Source organism: Carcharodon carcharias, chromosome 1, assembly GCF_017639515.1.
Source record: "Carcharodon carcharias isolate sCarCar2 chromosome 1, sCarCar2.pri, whole genome shotgun sequence".
Lineage (NCBI taxonomy): Eukaryota > Metazoa > Chordata > Chondrichthyes > Lamniformes > Lamnidae > Carcharodon > Carcharodon carcharias.
Window position 1 is genome coordinate 48,065,287 of NC_054467.1, and position 9,490 is coordinate 48,074,776.

Genomic DNA, 9,490 nt, shown 5'->3' on the forward strand with positions numbered 1-9,490 from the left:
AGGTAGTGTTCTAGCTCAGGAGGTCAAGGAACCGATATGCAGAGGCTATTTTGGATCTGGTATTGTGCAATAGAAAGGGCTAGTTAATAACCTTGTAGAAAAGGGGCCTCAAGATCATAATATAATAGAATTTGACATTGAGTTTGAACGTAATTTACTTCGTCCTGAAAGCAAGGCCTTAAAAATAAACAAAGCAAGCTACTGTGGCATGAGGGGTGAGTTGGCAAAGGCAGATTAGAAACCGCATTAAAAGTATGAGGGTAGACAAGCAATGGCCAGTATTTAAGGAATTAAAACATAATTTGCAATAAATATGCATTCCTTTAAGGCTCTACAGAAGAAGTGATCCAAATATGGCTAACAAGAGGAGTTAAAGATATCATTAGATCAAACAAAGAGGTTCTTAACATTGCCAAAACAATTGGCAAGTCTGAGGATTGGGAAAACTTTAGAATTCAGCAGAGGAGGCCCATGAAATTGATGAGGAAAGAGGAAAGTGAATATGAGAGTAGACTAGTAAGAGTCATGACAACAGATTGCAAATATTTTGAGAAGTATGTAAATTGGAGGAGATCTGAGGAAGTAAATAAAGACTCTTCAGAAGCAAAGGCTGGTGATATTTCCCAATGGGGAATAAGGAAATAGCAGAGACATTAAACAAATGTCTTGTATCAGTCTTCATGTTAGAAGGCACAAAAAAATTCCAATTATGATGTAGGTCCAAGAGTCTTGCAAGAATGTGGCATTTAAATCGGTCAGTATAAGTAAAAAAATAGTACTATAGAAATTAATTGGACTATGTGGTGACAAATTCCTTGGATAGGATGAATTGCATCCTAGGGTTTTAAAAGAGATAGCTGCAGAGGTAGTGGATGCTTTGATTTTGACCTTTCAGAATTTTCTAGATTCTGGAAGATCAAAGGATTGAAAGTAATAAGCAGAACCCTGTTATTTAAGAAAAGAAAAAAAGACTTGATTTATATAGCACTTTTCACAACCACCAGATATCTCAAAGTTCTTTACAGCTAATGAAGTGCTTCTGAAATGTTGTCACTGTTGTAATTTAGGAAATATGGCAGTCAATTTCCATGCAGTAAATACTCACATACAGTGATGTGATAATTCAGGACCACATAATATGTTTTTGTGATGTTGATTGTGGGTTAGATATTAACCAAGACACCAGGAATAATTTCCTGGACCTTCTTCAAAATAGTGCCAAGTGATCTTTTACATTCATTCAGCTAGGCAGGTTGTGGCTCATTTTAATGTTTTATCTGAAAGACAGAACCTCCAGTGTACTGCACTAGAGTGTCAACCTTGAAATTTGTGCTTAAGCCTTGTAGTAGGACTTCAACCCAGAACCTTGTGACTCAGTAGCAAGAGTGCTACAACTGAGCCACAGAAAGGAGAAAGAGAGAAATGGGGAACTATAGGCTAGTTAACCTAATGTCAATGGTAGGCAAAATCTAAAATTTATTATTAAGGACGTGGTCACAAGGCACTCGGAAAAGCATAATATGATTAAACAGAATCAGCACAAGTTTATAAAAGGGTTTGTATTTGACAAATCTGTTCAAATTTTTGAAGATGTGACTAGTAGGATGGATAAACTGGAAACCAATGGGTGTGGTATACTTGGATTTTCAAAAAACATTTGATTATGTACCATGCAAGAGGTTATTACACAAAATTAGACTCATGGGATTGGTCGTAATATATTAGCAAGGATTGAGGATTGGTCAATGGACAGAAAACAGAGTAGGAATGAACTGGACATTTTTTGTGTTGGCAGGCTGCAACAATTGGTGTACAGCAAGAATCATACTTAGGCCTCAGCTATTTATAATCTATATTTGTCATTTATATGAGGGGACTGAATGTATTGTATCTGGGTTTGCTAATGATATGAAATTAGGAAGGAAAGTAAGGAGTGAGGAGGATGCAAAAAGGATGCCGAGGAATATAGACTGGTTGGGTAAGCAGGCAAGAACAATGAAGAGAAATGCAAAGTTATCCAATTCGGTAGAAAAAATAAAAAAAACAGAATATTTTTTGAATGGTAAGGACTGGGAAATGTTTACATTCAATGGAACCTGAGTGTCCTTGCATATGAATCACAGAAAGCTAACATGCAGATACAGCCCAAATTAGCAAGGCAGCTGGTATGTTAAGTTTTGTTACAAAGGGTTTGGAGCATAAGAATAAAGAAGTCTTGCTACAGTTATACAGGGCATTGATGAGGCCACACCTGAAATGCTGTGTGCAGTTTTGGTCCCCTTTCCTGAGGAAGGACATGTTTGCCTTGGAGAGAATGAAACAAAGGTTAACTAGACATGTTCCTGGGATGAAGGTATTGTCCAGTAAGGAGAAATTGCGTAGACTGGGCTTATATTATCTGGTGATTAGAAGGATGAGAGGCGTTCAAAATAAAATTTATAGAATTCTTAAGGAGCTTGACAGAGTAGATGGTAAGAAAATGTTTCCCTGGCTGGGGAGTTTAGATCATGGAGTCACAGTCTCAGAATAAGAGGTTGGCCATTTAGGACTGAGATGAGGAGAAGGCTCTTCACCTAAAAGTTGTGAATCTTTGGAATTCTCTACTGCAGAAAGCTGTAAATGCTCAGTCATTGCAATGTGGCTGCCATCTATTGTTATTGAACTCCAGGAAATTCAACAGCATGATGAAATTGAACATCTCTTTCATTCAAGTGCCTAGGAGTCAACCCAAGTAAAATTGCCACCTCTCCTGCATATGCCATTGGTGTCCTGAAGTAGGCACATGTGGGTTCTGATAGTTCCCTGGCTGATATTGCTTAAGTCTTTGCTTGTAGCTTGGAAACTGTAAGGAAAGTGTTAATGGATTAGCTATAAGTTCAGAGCAGTGTTTGTTATGTAGAAACCAGATGGGTGCGATACTTGCTAATTTCATTGATCTGTGTTAACTGCAGTGACGCTGCTGAATTGTCTAGACCAATTTGAATTGAATGGAACTGTTAATCACAGCAAACTGGTTGAAACCAGTGGAGGCCGATTGAAACCAGACAGTTAATCACAGAGGGACAGGAAGAAGTCCTTACATGGCTAAGCCAATGGTAGACTACTTGGAAATATGCTAACCAACCAACAGCTGATCTTGCACCTAACAAATCTGCATCCAGAAAAAGATTGTGCATGAGCTCTTATAAAAATTGTAATCTCTATGTAAACCTCTGAAAAATCTCTCAAAGGAACGCTCAAGAAAGAAGACAGAAGATACATATTGATGAGCAGAGACCTGATGAACTAAGCGGGAAGATGTTGGTCAAAGGTTGCTCCAAAGCGACATACAGTTATATCAGGTTGACCACCTGTGAGGCAACTGTATGATTTAATTGAAACTGTTTTGTTTAAAATTCTCAATAAGGATGTTGGATTTCATGTGACATTATGTCAATTGTAATTCTTGGTCTCCAAATTTAAGAGAGAAGCAAAATCACCAGCAGTGAGTGTAGCATAAAAGCTGAGAGTTGTGCTGATTTTGAAAGGCACAGAAAGAGCTGTTTTGTTTGTTGATCTAGATTGCAGGTCATCATGAAGTCATCATGTGGTATAACTCAGCCAATGTAGTAAAGTCACCAAAGACAGAGCTCCTTGTTAAGTCCCTTGTCAGGTTCCAATGCCGATATATACTCTGTGGGGGTTATTGCTGGTTGGTGTTATTCATCCTTCATGCTACTTCTCTCTCCTTTGCTTCTTCTCCTTTGCCATAAAGATAGCATAAAGAAACTTCCCAGCGTGAAACCTAAGGCTGAAATCTTTGGTTGGTGACTGGGGGCAGGGCCTGCTCGCTGACACGTAAAATGACGCACGGTTATGTTGGGTGGGTGCCCTGATGTCACCGTGCGTCATTTAGATTTTCAGTTCGGCAGGCGCGCGGCCGAGTCGGACTTTTAAGGCCTATTAAAAACTAATTTAAATAATTAAATGATCTGCCAATCCAACCTTAAGGTTGGCGGACAGGCGGAGGGCCCAGACGGCTTTTGCGTTTTTCATGGAACCTCAGCCAGGGCGGGTAATCACAGAATCACAGTGCAGAAGAGGCCCTTCGGCCCATCGAGGCTGCACTGACACATGAGAAACACCTGGTGTACCTACCTAATCCCATTTACCAGCGCTTGGCCCATAGCCTTGAATATTATGACATGCCAAGTGCTCATCCAGGTACTTTTTAAAGGATGTGAGGCAACCTGCCTCACCACCCTCCCAGGCAGTGCATTCCAGACTGTCACCACCCTCTGGGTAAAAAGGTTTTCCTCACATTCCCCCTAAACCTCCTGCCCCTCACCTTGAACTTATGCCCCCTTGTGACTGACCCTTCAACTAAGGGTTACAGCTGCTCCCTATCCACCCTGGCCATGCCCCTCAGAATCTTGTACACCTTGATCAGGTCGTCCCTCAGTCTGCTCTGCTCCAACAAAAACAACCCAAGTCTATCCAACCTCTCTTCATAACTTAAACATTTCATCCCAGGCAACATCCTGGTGAATCTCCTCTGCAACCCCTCCAGTGCTATCACATCCCTCCTATAATGTGGCGACCAGAACTGCACACAGTACTCCAGCTGTGGCCTCACCAAGTTTCTATACAACTCCAACATGACCTCCCTACTTTTGTAATCTATGCATTGATTGATAAAGGCAAGTGTCCTATATGCCTTTTTCACCACCTCACTAACATGCTCCTCTGCCTTTAAAGATCTATGGACACACACGCCAAGGTCCCTTTGTTCCTCAGAACTTCCTAGTGCCATGCCATTCATTGAATACTTCATTGTCAAATTACTCCTTCAAAAGTGTATCACCTCACACTTTTCAGGGTTAAATTCCAACTGCCATTTATCTGCCCATTTGACCATCTCATCTATATCTTCCCGTAGCCCAAGAGACTCAACCTCACTGTTAACCACCCGGCCAATTTTTGTTTCATCCGCAAACTTACTAATCCTACCCCCCACATAGTCATCGATGTCGTTTATATAAATGATGAATAATAGGGGACCCAGCACAGATCCCTGTGGTATGCTACCGGACACTGGCTTCCAGTCACTAAAGCATCCTTCTGTCATCACCCTCTGTCTCCTACAACTAAGCCAATTTTGAATCCATCTTATCCAATTACCCCGTATCCCATGTGCCTTTGCCTTCTTTATAAGTCTCCCATGTGGGACTTTGTCAAAGGCTTTGCTGAAATCCATATAAACTACATCAACTGCACTAACCTCATCTACACACCTGGTCACCTCCTCAAAAAATTCAATCAAATTTGTTAGGCTTGACCTCCCTCTGACAAAGCCATGCTGACTATCCCTGATCAAACCTTGCCCCTCCAAGTGGAGATAGATTCTCTCCTTCAGAAATTTCTCCAAAATTTCCCTACCACTGACGTGAGACTCACTGGCCTGTAGTTCCCTGGCTTATCTCTACAACCCTTCTTAAATAGCAGAACCACATTAGCTGTTCTCCAGTCTTCTGGCACCTCCCCCGTGGCCAGAGAGGAATTAAAAATTTGGGTCAGAGCCCCTGTAATCTCATCCCTTGCCTCCCTCAGCAGTCTGGGACACAAATCAAGGTTTCATGAAGTGTTTAACAATTCAATAAAATTAAAAAAAAAATCATTGATACGTCCCAGCTCATGTGGTATTATCACATGAGGGAACATGTTTTAAAAGTTTTGAAATACTTTATTTTGAAGTTTTAAACTTAAACAAATCTCCCTGAGGCACCTTTGCATGTGCGAAAGAGCACAGGCCCAGACTCAGGGAATCCAACCCCCCCGCGCCCTCAAAGGGAGCGCTCAGTGCTTTGGGCGAGCATCATGCTGGGCGGGCCTTAATTGGCCCGCCCACATAAAATGGTGGCGCGCACCCAAACGGGTTCGTGCTCGCTCCCACCCACCCCCGCACAAACCCCCCCCCCCCCCGACGGGGGGCAAATTTCAGCCCCTAATGTAAAGAACCTATTTTTTATTTTCTTGGACTGTGGCTTTAAAAAACTACCATAGCTGCATTTGAAAGACATGTTTGCTGGAACAGGATGAAGAATATCTACAATGTTGCTATCCTGGAACATAGAGTGCCATAAGAGAATAACATGGTGCTGGAAAGGAGCTTTGGACGAGGGGGAACTGCCTAACGACAGCATTTTAATTGGCTCCTGACTAGCTGACCAGGGTTTTGTGTGGTAACAGTGCTGGCAGAACAGCTCCTAGCCTACAAAGAGGGAAGGCCTGAAACCTCTTTTTCCTGTGTTTGTAAGATTCCAGCAATTCTTCCATAATATCTAGCTGGCTGTCCTTCATATCTCTGTAACCAGCTTTCTCTGAAAATCCCTGTCAAGAGGAAAAGGGGAAAATCACCAGTAGAGACATTGAAAAGCAAGTTTTTTCAACCAGTGAACCACAGGCTGAAAGTGCTGGGAGACCACCTTGTGTCATCAACAACAAATTGCAAGGAATTTTGAAGACATCAGTGAAAATCAACCCATTTAATCTTGTACTCCAGATTGGTGCTATTGAACTGTTTTATCTCACTCTTAAAATCCATGTTTTGTGTGTCTTATGTGTGTGTGTGTTTGTGTATAGGGCTTTAAGATGGGGTAGAGTTTAAGTTATTGAATTAGAAATTAGCAGTTCATATTTCTTTCTATTGCCACTAGTTACAGACAATTTGTTCAACAAACAGTTACTTAATTATTAAATTTACAAACCGGGTGCTCATATTCTGTTAACCTAAATTAAACAGTCAGGCAGAATTGGGGTAATCTGGTGGTTCAGTCAAACTTTTCACATTTGTCATGGTTTGGGGAACAGTGGGGCTTGTTATTACAGCACACTAACCCCAGTGAGTTTTGACACTAAGCAGATCTATTATATCCCTTACTGTGGATGAGGATCAAAAATATGCTGGTGACCAGAGTGTCTCAACCTGGCAGTTTGAAATGCAGCTCAACACTTCTCAAGGCAAAAAGTGAGTAAGCAAACAGACCTGCCAAACGTGCAGAAGTAACTGGGAAGTAACCACATTTAAATGGATCACATTCACTTAATGTATCAACTTGTGAGAAGGCTAACTACTTATAAGTTGGATTGATGGAAACTGTCTAAAGGGGGCATTAATTGATGAGCATTCTGATGCCTTGCACCAAGCATCTGATTTGGATGTGCAGAGCAAAGTGGCACCTATAGGAAATAGACCCTTCCATCTCGATGCAAAGAAGAATGGGTGAAATATTGATGTTAAAGTTCCCGGTTGAGAAACCTGCCCTTCAAAATGTTGTTACCTTAACGTTACTTTCATAATCCTATCAAAATCAAGACAGAGTTTTGGTCTCTGGACCTTTATTCTTTACCCCCTAATCTCTAGAAGGAACTAGTTCATGCTAGGGTACAATCCTGTGGGCTTAACAATCTTTCAGTAACTTCCCTAAATGGCTATTCTCCAAATGTAACTGGACAGGGTGTTGTGAACATTTTTAACCCAGGCGGGAACTTCATTGATGAGCTATTTCTCACCTGGTGTCTACATACTAGTACTTTCACAGTAATGGCTTCACTAGATAACCATAAGGAGGGGAATTCTGGCTGAGTAATTCTTCTTTCCTAGCCGGGAAACACCAAATCTAAGAGTAGCAAGTTGCCATCAACTAAATTGAGGCCAGCTAATTTAGCACAGATCAGGAATCCAATCTTGAATCATCCTGCTCTGCATCACTCACATCAGGCAATGTACTTACACCTGGGCCACTGGGGAGTTGATCTATTGTTCATTCACAAGAAATCTTAGATTGCCATATCATGGAAAATACTTGACAGTGCTATTTCATAGACCATTTTTTTACCTTTCATTTTATGCATTGACTGAGTTTTCAACTGTTCCTCATGCAAACCTGTTCCTAATTGTTGCAATGATTTGAATTTATAAACAGAGATTGTGTAATTAGTTATAACAAGCTGAATCAGCACTATATACACTAGCAAGAAAAACAATGTAGAGAAGGATAGATTTATTACTGTCCCGTGTTTATATTCCTAGCCTGGGGCTATGGCTTTTTCTGCAGAAGGCCGTTCAATTTTTCCCACAAAATAATTATGTTTGTTTTTTATGGAATGTTTGCCCAGATCAGCAAAAATCTCTGGATCATTGGAGGTTCTTGAGGGTGAATAATTTGTCTGGTGTGTTCTAGTACTCAAGAATATAAAACCTCTACATCAAGATCTGGGGGATAAAAACACAACGTAGTTTTTTTTAAAAATCCGACTGATGACATGTTCACTTCTTAAACCACACCAAAGTTTCATCTCCTAAGTTTATCAAGTGTGAGATCAACAGGTTCCAAATGGAGTTAGTTGTTACTCCCGCCTTCACCAGTCATTGCAGTTCGGAACTTCCTCCCTAACAGCACTGTGGTGAACCTATACCACAGGGACTGCAGCTGTTCGAGAAGGCACCACCGTTTCAAGGGCAATTAGGGATGGGCAATAAATGTTGGCCTAGCCAGCATCCCACATCCCATAAATGAATAAAAAGAGTAATATGACTTGATCATTAAAAGCAAGTTTAGTGTTTTGTGATGGCTTCCAATGATTAAAGTTCAAGACATTGGCTTATATTTTGAATTAATTAAAACTGGAGAAAATGAGTTAAAGTCTCCAATTTTTTCTGCAGTTCTGCATTAAAACTACCCAGACGTGGATGCTCAATTTTACGTAAATCGTAAAATTTTAAGACCTGCTATGTGCAGATAATATTGGAACGTGAAAAGAATTACATTGTTTATTAGTTTAAATATTTGATGTAATTCGGGAAGTTCCTTCTATGTAGGGAAATTACTCATGTATGTTTAGAATATTTTTGAAGAAGTTCGTCCACGTATCCATATTAACACCTGTTTAAAGATAATTGAAAGTAATTTAACAAAGTACCTTTGGGGTTTCTGACAATCCCTAATGAGCACAATCGACAAAATGGATAGTAGCGCAAGTATTTGAAAGTCTCATACCAATGTCATTTTATTTTCTTACATTAAATGCCGAACAAGAACAATGATTTGGAAATTCAATGGGACAGTATCCATTTTTCAGATACTGAACAGGCAGCCTAGAATCCAATATGATAAGCAGAATGTGCTCATTACGAGCTGGTAGTGTGCTGCCACTATATTAGATCAGGCAACTTATCATCAAAGATTTGTCATAGCTGTAACTCTAATGCTGGAATGCCCTGAAAAGATACACTAACAAGGTATTCTGATAACCCAGCTCCATATTCAACAATAAAACAGAGAGAAGCTGCAGTAGGCACAGTCAGAACAATAATAAAATTGTAATTTGATACCACGAAAACATTAATGCCAATCAGAAGTGGAATCTAAGTCTTTAACTTTAATGTGGTTTGACATAAGACGCTTTTTACTGGAGACTCATCTACTGAAATTAAATTCCCTGAAGCAAA